Here is a 14,544-nt window from a genome sequence, read left to right as displayed (position 1 = left end):
TAACCACGCTCTGCTACCAGATGAACCATGCCCTCGTGCCTGCACCCAGACTAACGAAATGGAAGCGTGATCCATGCGCAGGCCCGAGGAGCGGCTCACAAAACTTTACTTAACAAAATGAGAACCATGGATGGAGGTTCAAGAACAACACGCCATTTGAGAGAAACGAGCTGTAATTAACCATTTAAAAGAAAACACAACAACAATAATCAACAACAATACATGAATTAAATACTCTCAATAAACCTTAAATAAATTTAGGTACCCGTTTAAGCTGCTGACTTACAATAATTTATTTTAATCATTCAGAAAATCAGAAGGATTTAGTAAAAATTTAACATTTAATAAAAGGAAATTACCAAAATTAACAAACTATAACAATAATAAAATATGATGACTCTTTTAATAAATATCTGAAAAGTTAACAATTAACTAGGGGCCCCAAAAATTAAATACAGTGGAGAGATTTTAAAATCGGATGATTAGGCAACAGTAGAATAAAATTTGAAATGAATAACAATAGGCTGCTGTGCTTATAAATAGTCAACAAATGTTAAAAATCTTAAAGTCCATTCGGCAACAGCAATATATATAACAATTAGATAAATAACAATTAGTCGGTAACTTGCGGTAACAGTCTTCAAGGGTGTGACACCGGAGGGCCATGAAGCTGGGCGGACAGCACCGGAGGAGAGAAGAGGCAGGGCGGAGAGGGGGCCAATATGCAGCGCCAGCCTAGTCGCAACCTTCCTCTCCGCTGAAGATGGTCAGTCATTTTCCTCCTCACGGGCCCTGAGTGGCAAAACCCAGAAAACAAGGTAGTAAGAATAATAGACTGAGTCCATATCCGCAAGGTTCACTGTCACAGCTTTCACCATTCACATTTAGTTCCAAAATTTCACTGAGTTCCAAAATTTCACTGATTAGGCCTAACAATTGCTTATTTCAAAAGTTTCTAAATTTTTACAAGGTTTGTCTCTCTATCACAGCTCTTTAACAAAATAAAACATTTCAAACAATAACAATATTTTAAATAAAACAACTAACAGGTTAAACAGTACAAGAATGGTAACATTAATTTGCGGTAAAAATGCCAGCAGACTATACGGGTATGTGACAGTGATAAATTTCACCAATAGAGAGAAAATATTTAAATTACCTGGTCCAAAGTGGCCAGAAGAACAAGTTAACAGAGAACAATTGACACTTAAACACAGAAAAATACTTTAAAATTGACAAAAAACGTTCCATACAAAAATTTAGGCCTAACGCAACGACTCATGTATTTTTGCTAATTTTTCCAAAAGTTGTGATCCGAATTTGTTCGGAATGGTCTTAAAAGCTGGGGGAAATGTTCCAGCAGCTTCTCCAGACCATCCCAAACCTTAACTCAAAGGCTGAAACCAGTGGCCTTCCAGGATACCCAGTTCAAACCTGAATGGAAAGTTGCCAAACTAAAAATTACTGTAACTTTCTTAAAACTTGAGTAAAATGACTCAAACTTTCAGGGGAGCTTTAAGAGCAGTTAATACAACTTAATTTAACTAGTTTGGCAAGGACAAAGCAAAATAAAAGACTTTAACCTTACTTGACTGGGTAACACAAACTGAACATTTTACAAGACAAAACAACACTAAATTTTAACGGGACACAAAAACAAAAGACTACCAAAAGTAGTAGCCTAAGACAAATACATTTACTGAGCAAAAATTGTAAGCCTAGGCCTACCACAAAACAGTCAGAAGGACCCAAAACTGACTTGGCAGTTTCTCTCAAATAGCGGCTTTCCAACAAACATTTCTCAGTCAATTCTAGGCCTAGCATTTCGGGCAAAGCCCTGAATTATACAAAACAACAGAGAACAGGGAAACTAACTATCAAAAGTCTTCCACGACCCCAAGACTAGGTTCTAAACCTAGTGCAACATGAGGCAATAACCTAACTTTAGCAAAATGTGAAAAACTTACCCAAAAGGCGCGCGGGGCGTACTAAAGTTACTCCATAAAGAAAGTTCTCACAAACGGCCAAGAATAAAACTTAAAAGGCACATTTATTATCCAAAAAAGGAAGATTTAAAAGGATAAAAATCTTCAGTGAAGTACTCAAATCCGACGTCTCGCAACCTCTGACACTTCGCGGTCGGAGTAATAATAACAAAACCCACAGCCTTGTTCGGGGGGCCGTGGAGTGAGAAACACAGAACTAGCCTACTATAAAAAAAACACTTGAACCATTGATCATGAGTCGTGACATTCGCCCGGTGGAAATAGTCACGGCTCAGTGTACAAGGTTGTACAAGTGTGTACAAGCTTGTACAAGTGTGTACAAGCTTGTACAAGTGTGTACAAGGGTGTACAAGTGTGTACAAGGTTGTACAAGTTTTTACAAGGTTGTACAAGTGTGTACAAGGTTGTACAAGTGTGTACAAGGTTGTACAAGTGTGTACAAGGTTGTACAAGGTTGTACAATTGTGTACAAGGTTGTACAAGTGTGTACAAGGTTGTACAAGTGTGTACAAGGGTGTACAAGTTTGTACAAGTGTGTACAAGGTTGTACAAGTGTGTACAAGGGTGTACAAGTTTGTACAAGTGTGTACAAGTTTGTACAATTGTGTACAAGTTTGTACGAGGTTGTACAAATGTATACAAGGGTGCACAAGTGTGTACAAGGGTGTACAATCGTGTACAAGCTTGTACAAGTGTGTACAAGGGTGTACAGGTTTGTACAAGGTTGTACAAGTGTGTACAAGGGTGTACAAATGTGTACAAGGATGTAAAAGTTTGTACAAGTGTGTACAAGTTTGTACAAGGTTGTACAAGTAAGTACAAGTTTGTACAAGAATGTACAAGTGTGTACAAGGTTTTACAATTGTGTAAAAGGTTGTACAAGTGTGTACAAGGTTGTACAAGCGTGTACAAGGTTGTACAAGTGTGTACAAGGTTGTACAAGTGTGTACAAGGTTGTACAAGTGTGTACAAGGTTGTACAAGTGTGTACAAGTTTGTTCAAGTGTGTACAAGTTTGTACAAGGTTCTACAAATGTGTACAAGGGTGTACAAAAGTGTACAAGGGTGCACAAGTTTGTACAAGGTTGTACAAGTGTGTACAAGGATGTACAAGTGTGTACAAGGTTGTACAAGTGTGTACAAGTTTGTACAAGTGTGTACAAGTTTGTACAAGGTTGTACAAATGTGTACAAGGGTGTACAAAAGTGTACAAGGGTGCACAAGTTTGTACAAGGGTGTACAAGTGTGTACAAGGGTGTACAGGTTTGTACAAGGTTGTACAAGTGTGTACAAGCTTGAACAAGTGTGTACAAGGTTGTACAAGTGTTTACAAGGTTGTACAAGTGTGTACAAGGTTGCACAAGTGTGTACAAGGTTGCACAAGTGTGTACAAGAGTGTACAATCGTGTACAAGCTTGTACAAGTGTGTACAAGGGTGTACAGGTTTGTACAAGGTTGTACAAGTGTGTACAAGGTTTTACAATTGTGTACAAGGTTGTACAAGTGTGTACAAGGTTGTACAAGTGTGTACAAGGTTGTACAAGTGTGTACAAGGTTGTACAAGTGTGTACAAGGTTGTACAAGTGTGTACATGGTTGTTCAAGTGTGTACATGTTTGTACAAGTGTGTTTAAGTTTGTACAAGGTTGTACAAATGTGTACAAGGGTGTACAAAAGTGTACAAGGGTGCACAAGTTTGTACAAGGGTGTACAAGTGTGTACAAGCTTGTACAAGTGTGTACAATGGTGTACAGGTTTGTACTAGGTTGTACAAATGTGTACAAGGATGTACAAGTATGTACAAGAATGTACAATTTTGTACAAGTGTGTACAAGTTTGTAAAAGGTTGTACAAGTGTGTACAAGGGTGAACAAGTGTGTACAAGGTTGTACAAGTGTGTACAAGCTTGTACAAGTGTGTACAAGCTTGTACAAGTGTGTACAAGGGTGTACAAGTGTGTACAAGGTTGTACAAGTTTTTACAAGGTTGTACAAGTGTGTACAAGGTTGTACAAGTGTGTACAAGGTTGTACAAGTGTGTACAAGGTTGTACAAGGTTGTACAATTGTGTACAAGGTTGTACAAGTGTGTACAAGGTTGTACAAGTGTGTACAAGGGTGAACAAGTTTGTACAAGTGTGTACAAGGTTGTACAAGTGTGTACAAGGGTGTACAAGTTTGTACAAGTGTGTACAAGTTTGTACAATTGTGTACAAGTTTGTACGAGGTTGTACAAATGTATACAAGGGTGCACAAGTGTGTACAAGGGTGTACAATCGTGTACAAGCTTGTACAAGTGTGTACAAGGGTGTACAGGTTTGTACAAGGTTGTACAAGTGTGTACAAGGGTGTACAAATGTGTACAAGGATGTAAAAGTTTGTACAAGTGTGTACAAGTTTGTACAAGGTTGTACAAGTAAGTACAAGTTTGTACAAGAATGTACAAGTGTGTACAAGGTTTTACAATTGTGTAAGAGGTTGTACAAGTGTGTACAAGGTTGTACAAGCGTGTACAAGGTTGTACAAGTGTGTACAAGGTTGTACAAGTGTGTACAAGGTTGTACAAGTGTGTACAAGGTTGTACAAGTGTGTACAAGTTTGTTCAAGTGTGTACAAGTTTGTACAAGGTTCTACAAATGTGTACAAGGGTGTACAAAAGTGTACAAGGGTGCACAAGTTTGTACAAGGGTGTACAAGTGTGTACAAGCTTGTACAAGTGTGTACAAGCTTGTACAAGGGTTTACAGGTTTGTACAAGGTTGTACAAGTGTGTACAAGGGTGTACAAGTATGTACAAGAATGTACAAGTTTGTACAAGTGTGTACAAGGGTGTACAAGTATGTACAAGAATGTACAAGTTTGTACAAGTGTGTACAAGGATGTACAAATGTGTACAAGGATGTAAAAGTTTGTACAAGTGTGTACAAGTTTGTACAAGGTTGTACAAGGTTGTACAAGTGTGTACAAGGTTGTACAAGTGTGTACAAGGTTGTACAAGTGTGTACAAGGTTGTACAAGTGTGTACAAGGTTGTACAAGTGTGTACAAGGTTGTACAAGTGTGTACAAGGTTGTACAAGTGTGTACAAGGTTGTACAAGTGTGTACAAGGTTGTACAAGTGTGTACAAGGGTGCACAAGTGTGTAAAAGGGTGTACAATCGTGTACAAGCTTGTACAATCGTGTACATGCTTGTTTCAAGTTTGTACAAGGGTTTACAGGTTTGTACAAGGTTGTACAAGTGTGTACAAGGGTGTACAAGTATGTACAAGAATGTACAAGTTTGTACAAGTGTGTACAAGGGTGTACAAATGTGTACAAGGATGTAAAAGTTTGTACAAGTGTGTACAAGTTTGTACAAGGCTGTACAAGGTTGTACAAGTGTGTACAAGGTTGTACAAGTGTGTACAAGGTTGTACAAGTGTGTACAAGTTTGTACAAGTGTGTACAAGTTTGTACAAGGTTGTACAAATGTGTACAAGGGTGTACAAAAGTGTACAAGGGTGCACAAGTTTGTACAAGGGTGTACAAGTGTGTACAAGGGTGTACAGGTTTGTACAAGGTTGTACAAGTGTTTACAAGGTTGTACAAGTGTTTACAAGGTTGTACAAGTGTGTACAAGGTTGCACAAGTGTGTACAAGAGTGTACAATCGTGTACAAGCTTGTACAAGTGTGTACAAGGGTGTACAGGTTTGTACAAGGTTGTACAAGTGTGTACAAGGTTTTACAATTGTGTACAAGGTTGTACAAGTGTGTACAAGGTTGTACAAGTGTGTACAAGGTTGTACAAGTGTGTACAAGGTTGTACAAGTGTGTACAAGGGTTCACAAGTGTGTACAAGGGTGTACAATCGTGTACAAGCTTGTACAATCGTGTACAAGCTTGTACAAGTGTGTACAAGGGTTTACAGGTTTGTACAAGGTTGTACAAGTGTGTACAAGGGTGTACAAATGTGTACAAGGATGTAAAAGTTTATACAAGTGTGTACAAGTTTGTACAAGGTTGTTTAAGTGTGTACAATGTTTTACAATTGTGTACAAGGTTGTACAAGTGTGTACAAGGTTGTACAAGTGTGTACAAGGATGTACAAGTGTGTACAAGGTTGTACAAGTGTGTACAAGTTTGTACAAGTGTGTACAAGTTTGTACAAGGTTGTACAAATGTGTACAAGGGTGTACAAAAGTGTACAAGGGTGCACAAGTTTGTACAAGGGTGTACAAGTGTGTACAAGGGTGTACAGGTTTGTACAAGGTTGTACAAGTGTGTACAAGCTTGAACAAGTGTGTACAAGGTTGTACAAGTGTTTACAAGGTTGTACAAGTGTGTACAAGGTTGCACAAGTGTGTACAAGGTTGCACAAGTGTGTACAAGAGTGTACAATCGTGTACAAGCTTGTACAAGTGTGTACAAGGGTGTACAGGTTTGTACAAGGTTGTACAAGTGTGTACAAGGTTTTACAATTGTGTACAAGGTTGTACAAGTGTGTACAAGGTTGTACAAGTGTGTACAAGGTTGTACAAGTGTGTACAAGGTTGTACAAGTGTGTACAAGGTTGTACAAGTGTGTACATGGTTGTTCAAGTGTGTACATGTTTGTACAAGTGTGTTTAAGTTTGTACAAGGTTGTACAAATGTGTACAAGGGTGTACAAAAGTGTACAAGGGTGCACAAGTTTGTACAAGGGTGTACAAGTGTGTACAAGCTTGTACAAGTGTGTACAATGGTGTACAGGTTTGTACTAGGTTGTACAAATGTGTACAAGGATGTACAAGTATGTACAAGAATGTACAATTTTGTACAAGTGTGTACAAGTTTGTAAAAGGTTGTACAAGTGTGTACAAGGGTGAACAAGTGTGTACAAGGTTGTACAAGTGTGTACAAGCTTGTACAAGTGTGTACAAGCTTGTACAAGTGTGTACAAGGGTGTACAAGTGTGTACAAGGTTGTACAAGTTTTTACAAGGTTGTACAAGTGTGTACAAGGTTGTACAAGTGTGTACAAGGTTGTACAAGTGTGTACAAGGTTGTACAAGGTTGTACAATTGTGTACAAGGTTGTACAAGTGTGTACAAGGTTGTACAAGTGTGTACAAGGGTGAACAAGTTTGTACAAGTGTGTACAAGGTTGTACAAGTGTGTACAAGGGTGTACAAGTTTGTACAAGTGTGTACAAGTTTGTACAATTGTGTACAAGTTTGTACGAGGTTGTACAAATGTATACAAGGGTGCACAAGTGTGTACAAGGGTGTACAATCGTGTACAAGCTTGTACAAGTGTGTACAAGGGTGTACAGGTTTGTACAAGGTTGTACAAGTGTGTACAAGGGTGTACAAATGTGTACAAGGATGTAAAAGTTTGTACAAGTGTGTACAAGTTTGTACAAGGTTGTACAAGTAAGTACAAGTTTGTACAAGAATGTACAAGTGTGTACAAGGTTTTACAATTGTGTAAGAGGTTGTACAAGTGTGTACAAGGTTGTACAAGCGTGTACAAGGTTGTACAAGTGTGTACAAGGTTGTACAAGTGTGTACAAGGTTGTACAAGTGTGTACAAGGTTGTACAAGTGTGTACAAGTTTGTTCAAGTGTGTACAAGTTTGTACAAGGTTCTACAAATGTGTACAAGGGTGTACAAAAGTGTACAAGGGTGCACAAGTTTGTACAAGGGTGTACAAGTGTGTACAAGCTTGTACAAGTGTGTACAAGCTTGTACAAGGGTTTACAGGTTTGTACAAGGTTGTACAAGTGTGTACAAGGGTGTACAAGTATGTACAAGAATGTACAAGTTTGTACAAGTGTGTACAAGGGTGTACAAGTATGTACAAGAATGTACAAGTTTGTACAAGTGTGTACAAGGATGTACAAATGTGTACAAGGATGTAAAAGTTTGTACAAGTGTGTACAAGTTTGTACAAGGTTGTACAAGGTTGTACAAGTGTGTACAAGGTTGTACAAGTGTGTACAAGGTTGTACAAGTGTGTACAAGGTTGTACAAGTGTGTACAAGGTTGTACAAGTGTGTACAAGGTTGTACAAGTGTGTACAAGGTTGTACAAGTGTGTACAAGGTTGTACAAGTGTGTACAAGGTTGTACAAGTGTGTACAAGGGTGCACAAGTGTGTAAAAGGGTGTACAATCGTGTACAAGCTTGTACAATCGTGTACATGCTTGTTTCAAGTTTGTACAAGGGTTTACAGGTTTGTACAAGGTTGTACAAGTGTGTACAAGGGTGTACAAGTATGTACAAGAATGTACAAGTTTGTACAAGTGTGTACAAGGGTGTACAAATGTGTACAAGGATGTAAAAGTTTGTACAAGTGTGTACAAGTTTGTACAAGGCTGTACAAGGTTGTACAAGTGTGTACAAGGTTGTACAAGTGTGTACAAGGTTGTACAAGTGTGTACAAGTTTGTACAAGTGTGTACAAGTTTGTACAAGGTTGTACAAATGTGTACAAGGGTGTACAAAAGTGTACAAGGGTGCACAAGTTTGTACAAGGGTGTACAAGTGTGTACAAGGGTGTACAGGTTTGTACAAGGTTGTACAAGTGTTTACAAGGTTGTACAAGTGTTTACAAGGTTGTACAAGTGTGTACAAGGTTGCACAAGTGTGTACAAGAGTGTACAATCGTGTACAAGCTTGTACAAGTGTGTACAAGGGTGTACAGGTTTGTACAAGGTTGTACAAGTGTGTACAAGGTTTTACAATTGTGTACAAGGTTGTACAAGTGTGTACAAGGTTGTACAAGTGTGTACAAGGTTGTACAAGTGTGTACAAGGTTGTACAAGTGTGTACAAGCTTGTACAAGCTTGTACAAGTGTGTACAAGGTTGTACAAGTGTGTACATGGTTGTTCAAGTGTGTACATGTTTGTACAAGTGTGTTTAAGTTTGTACAAGGTTGTACAAATGTGTACAAGGGTGTACAAAAGTGTACAAGGGTGCACAAGTTTGTACAAGGGTGTACAAGTGTGTACAAGCTTGTACAAGTGTGTACAATGGTGTACAGCTTTGTACTAGGTTGTACAAATGTGTACAAGGATGTACAAGTATGTACAAGAATGTACAATTTTGTACAAGTGTGTACAAGTTTGTAAAAGGTTGTACAAGTGTGTACAAGGGTGAACAAGTGTGTACAAGGTTGTACAAGTGTGTACAAGCTTGTACAAGTGTGTACAAGCTTGTACAAGTGTGTACAAGCTTGTACAAGTGTGTACAAGGGTGTACAAGTGTGTACAAGGTTGTACAAGTTTTTACAAGGTTGTACAAGTGTGTACAAGGTTGTACAAGTGTGTACAAGGTTGTACAAGTGTGTACAAGGTTGTACAAGGTTGTACAATTGTGTACAAGGTTGTACAAGTGTGTACAAGGTTGTACAAGTGTGTACAAGGGTGTACAAGTTTGTACAAGTGTGTACAAGGTTGTACAAGTGTGTACAAGGGTGTACAAGTTTGTACAAGTGTGTACAAGTTTGTACAATTGTGTACAAGTTTGTACAAGGTTGTACAAATGTATACAAGGGTGCACAAGTGTGTACAAGGGTGTACAATCGTGTACAAGCTTGTACAAGTGTGTACAAGGGTGTACAGGTTTGTACAAGGTTGTACAAGTGTGTACAAGGGTGTACAAATGTGTACAAGGATGTAAAAGTTTGTACAAGTGTGTACAAGTTTGTACAAGGTTGTACAAGTAAGTACAAGTTTGTACAAGAATGTACAAGTGTGTACAAGGTTTTACAATTGTGTAAAAGGTTGTACAAGTGTGTACAAGGTTGTACAAGCGTGTACAAGGTTGTACAAGTGTGTACAAGGTTGTACAAGTGTGTACAAGGTTGTACAAGTGTGTACAAGTTTGTTCAAGTGTGTACAAGTTTGTACAAGGTTGTACAAATGTGTACAAGGGTGTACAAAAGTGTACAAGGGTGCACAAGTTTGTACAAGGGTGTACAAGTGTGTACAAGCTTGTACAAGTGTGTACAAGCTTGTACAAGGGTTTACAGGTTTGTACAAGGTTGTACAAGTGTGTACAAGGGTGTACAAGTATGTACAAGAATGTACAAGTTTGTACAAGTGTGTACAAGGGTGTACAAGTATGTACAAGAATGTACAAGTTTGTACAAGTGTGTACAAGGATGTACAAATGTGTACAAGGATGTAAAAGTTTGTACAAGGTTGTACAAGGTTGTACAAGTGTGTACAAGGTTGTACAAGTGTGTACAAGGTTGTACAAGTGTGTACAAGGTTGTACAAGTGTGTACAAGGTTGTACAAGTGTGTACAAGGTTGTACAAGTGTGTACAAGGTTGTACAAGTGTGTACAAGGTTGTACAAGTGTGTACAAGGTTGTACAAGTGTGTACAAGGGTGCACAAGTGTGTAAAAGGGTGTACAATCGTGTACAAGCTTGTACAATCGTGTACATGCTTGTTTCAAGTTTGTACAAGGGTTTACAGGTTTGTACAAGGTTGTACAAGTGTGTACAAGGGTGTACAAGTATGTACAAGAATGTACAAGTTTGTACAAGTGTGTACAAGGGTGTACAAATGTGTACAAGGATGTAAAAGTTTGTACAAGTGTGTACAAGTTTGTACAAGGCTGTACAAGGTTGTACAAGTGTGTACAAGGTTTTACAAGTGTGTACAAGGTTGTACAAGTGTGTACAAGTTTGTACAAGTGTGTACAAGTTTGTACAAGGTTGTACAAATGTGTACAAGGGTGTACAAAAGTGTACAATGGTGCACAAGTTTGTACAAGGGTGTACAAGTGTGTACAAGGGTGTACAGGTTTGTACAAGGTTGTACAAGTGTTTACAAGGTTGTACAAGTGTTTACAAGGTTGTACAAGTGTGTACAAGGTTGCACAAGTGTGTACAAGAGTGTACAATCGTGTACAAGCTTGTACAAGTGTGTACAGGTTTGTACAAGGTTGTACAAGTGTGTACAAGGTTTTACAATTGTGTACAAGGTTGTACAAGTGTGTACAAGGTTGTACAAGTGTGTACAAGTTTGTACAAGTGTGTACAAGCTTGTACAAGTGTGTACAAGGTTGTACAAGTGTGTACATGGTTGTTCAAGTGTGTACATGTTTGTACAAGTGTGTTTAAGTTTGTACAAGGTTGTACAAATGTGTACAAGGGTGTACAAAAGTGTACAAGGGTGCACAAGTTTGTACAAGGGTGTACAAGTGTGTACAAGCTTGTACAAGTGTGTACAAGGGTGTACAGGTTTGTACAAGGTTGTACAAATGTGTACAAGGATGTACAAGTATGTACAAGAATGTACAATTTTGTACAAGTGTGTACAAGTTTGTAAAAGGTTGTACAAGTGTGTACAAGGGTGAACAAGTGTGTACAAGGTTGTACAAGTGTGTACAAGCTTGTACAAGTGTGTACAAGGGTGTACAAGTGTGTACAAGGTTGTACAAGTTTTTACAAGGTTGTACAAGTGTGTACAAGGTTGTACAAGTGTCTACAAGGTTGTACAAGTGTGTACAAGGTTGTACAAGTGTGTACAAGGTTGTACAAGTGTGTACAAGGTTGTATAAGTGTGTACAAGGTTGAAAAAGTGTGTACAAGGTTGTACAAGTGTGTACAAGGTTGTACAAGTGTGTACAAGGTTGTTCAAGTGTGTACAAAGGTGTACAAGTGTGTACAAGGTTGTACAAGTGTGTACAAAGGTGTACAGGTGTGTACAAGGTTGTACAAGTGTGTACAAGGTTGTACAAGTGTGTACAAGGTTGTACAAGTGTGTACAAGGTTGTACAAGGTTGTACAATTGTGTACAAGGTTGTACATGTGTGTACAAGGTTGTACAAGTGTGTACAAGGTTGTACAAGTGTGTACAAGGGTGTACAAGTTTGTACAAGTGTGTACAAGTTTGTACAATTGTGTACAAGTTTGTACAAGGTTGTACAAATGTATACAAGGGTGTACAAAAGTGTACAAGGGTGCACAAGTTTGTACAAGGGTGTACAAGTGTGTACAAGCTTGTACAAGTGTGTACAAGCTTGTACAAGTGTGTACAAGGGTGTACAGGTTTGTACAAGGTTGTACAAGTGTTTACAAGGGTGTACAAGTATGTACAAGAATGTACAAGTTTGTACAAGTGTGTACAAGTTTGTAAAAGGTTTTACAAGTGTGTACAAGGGTGTACAAGTGTGTACAAGAGTGCACAAGTGTGTACAAGCTTGTACAAGTGTGTACAAGGGTGTACAGGTTTGTACAAGGTTGTACAAGTGTGTACAAGGATAAACAAGTATGTACAAGAATGTACAATTTTGTACAAGTGTGTACAAGTTTGTAAAATGTTGTACAAGTGTGTACAAGGGTGTACAAGTGTGTACAAGGTTGTACAAGTGTGTACAAGCTTGTACAAGTGTGTACAAGGGTGTACAAGTGTGTACAAAGGTGTACAATTGTGTACAAGGTTGTACAAGTGTGTACAAGGTTGTACAAGTGTGTACAAGGTTGTACAAGTGTGTACAATGGTGTACAGGTTTGTACTAGGTTGTACAAATGTGTACAAGGATGTACAAGTATGTACAAGAATGTACAATTTTGTACAAGTGTGTACAAGTTTGTAAAAGGTTGTACAAGTGTGTACAAGGGTGAACAAGTGTGTACAAGGTTGTACAAGTGTGTACAAGGTTGTACAAGTGTGTACAAGCTTGTACAAGTGTGTACAAGCTTGTACAAGTGTGTACAAGGGTGTACAAGTGTGTACAAGGTTGTACAAGTTTTTACAAGGTTGTACAAGTGTGTACAAGGTTGTACAAGTGTGTACAAGGTTGTACAAGTGTGTACAAGGTTGTACAAGGTTGTACAATTGTGTACAAGGTTGTACAAGTGTGTACAAGGTTGTACAAGTGTGTACAAGGTTGTACAAGTGTGTACAAGGGTGTACAAGTTTGTACAAGTGTGTACAAGGTTGTACAAGTGTGTACAAGGGTGTACAAGTTTGTACAAGTGTGTACAAGTTTGTACAATTGTGTACAAGTTTGTACAAGGTTGTACAAATGTATACAAGGGTGCACAAGTGTGTACAAGGGTGTACAATCGTGTACAAGCTTGTACAAGTGTGTACAAGGGTGTACAGGTTTGTACAAGGTTGTACAAGTGTGTACAAGGGTGTACAAATGTGTACAAGGATGTAAAAGTTTGTACAAGTGTGTACAAGTTTGTACAAGGTTGTACAAGTAAGTACAAGTTTGTACAAGAATGTACAAGTGTGTACAAGGTTTTACAATTGTGTAAAAGGTTGTACAAGTGTGTACAAGGTTGTACAAGCGTGTACAAGGTTGTACAAGCGTGTACAAGGTTGTACAAGTGTGTACAAGGTTGTACAAGTGTGTACAAGGTTGTACAAGTGTGTACAAGTTTGTTCAAGTGTGTACAAGTTTGTACAAGGTTGTACAAATGTGTACAAGGGTGTACAAAAGTGTACAAGGGTGCACAAGTTTGTACAAGGGTGTACAAGTGTGTACAAGCTTGTACAAGTGTGTACAAGCTTGTACAAGGGTTTACAGGTTTGTACAAGGTTGTACAAGTGTGTACAAGGGTGTACAAGTATGTACAAGAATGTACAAGTTTGTACAAGTGTGTACAAGGGTGAACAAGTATGTACAAGAATGTACAAGTTTGTACAAGTGTGTACAAGGATGTACAAATGTGTACAAGGATGTAAAAGTTTGTACAAGTGTGTACAAGTTTGTACAAGGTTGTACAAGGTTGTACAAGTGTGTACAAGGTTGTACAAGTGTGTACAAGGTTGTACAAGTGTGTACAAGGTTGTACAAGTGTGTACAAGGTTGTACAAGTGTGTACAAGGTTGTACAAGTGTGTACAAGGTTGTACAAGTGTGTACAAGGTTGTACAAGTGTGTACAAGGTTGTACAAGTGTGTACAAGGTTGTACAAGTGTGTACAAGGGTGCACAAGTGTGTACAAGGGTGTACAATCGTGTACAAGCTTGTACAATCGTGTACATGCTTGTTTCAAGTTTGTACAAGGGTTTACAGGTTTGTACAAGGTTGTACAAGTGTGTACAAGGGTGTACAAGTATGTAAAGAATGTACAAGTTTGTACAAGTGTGTACAAGGGTGTACAAATGTGTACAAGGATGTAAAAGTTTGTACAAGTGTGTACAAGTTTGTACAAGGCTGTACAAGGTTGTACAAGTGTGTACAAGGTTGTACAAGTGTGTACAAGGTTGTACAAGTGTGTACAAGTTTGTACAAGTGTGTACAAGTTTGTACAAGGTTGTACAAATGTGTACAAGGGTGTACAAAAGTGTACAAGGGTGCACAAGTTTGTACAAGGGTGTACAAGTGTGTACAAGGGTGTACAGGTTTGTACAAGGTTGTACAAGTGTTTACAAGGTTGTACAAGTGTTTACAAGGTTGTACAAGTGTGTACAAGGTTGCACAAGTGTGTACAAGAGTGTACAATCGTGTACAAGCTTGTACAAGTGTGTACAAGGGTGTACAGGTTTGTACAAGGTTGTACAAGTGTGTACAAGGTTTTACAATTATGTACAAGGTTGTACAAGTGTGTACAAGGT

Source organism: Macrosteles quadrilineatus, unplaced genomic scaffold (genome assembly GCF_028750875.1).
Source record: "Macrosteles quadrilineatus isolate MER2022 unplaced genomic scaffold, UCM_ALF_1.0 Scaffold_69__1_contigs__length_625118, whole genome shotgun sequence".
Lineage (NCBI taxonomy): Eukaryota > Metazoa > Arthropoda > Insecta > Hemiptera > Cicadellidae > Macrosteles > Macrosteles quadrilineatus.
The sequence above is the reverse complement of the archived record's forward strand: the minus strand, read 5'-3'. Positions refer to the sequence as shown.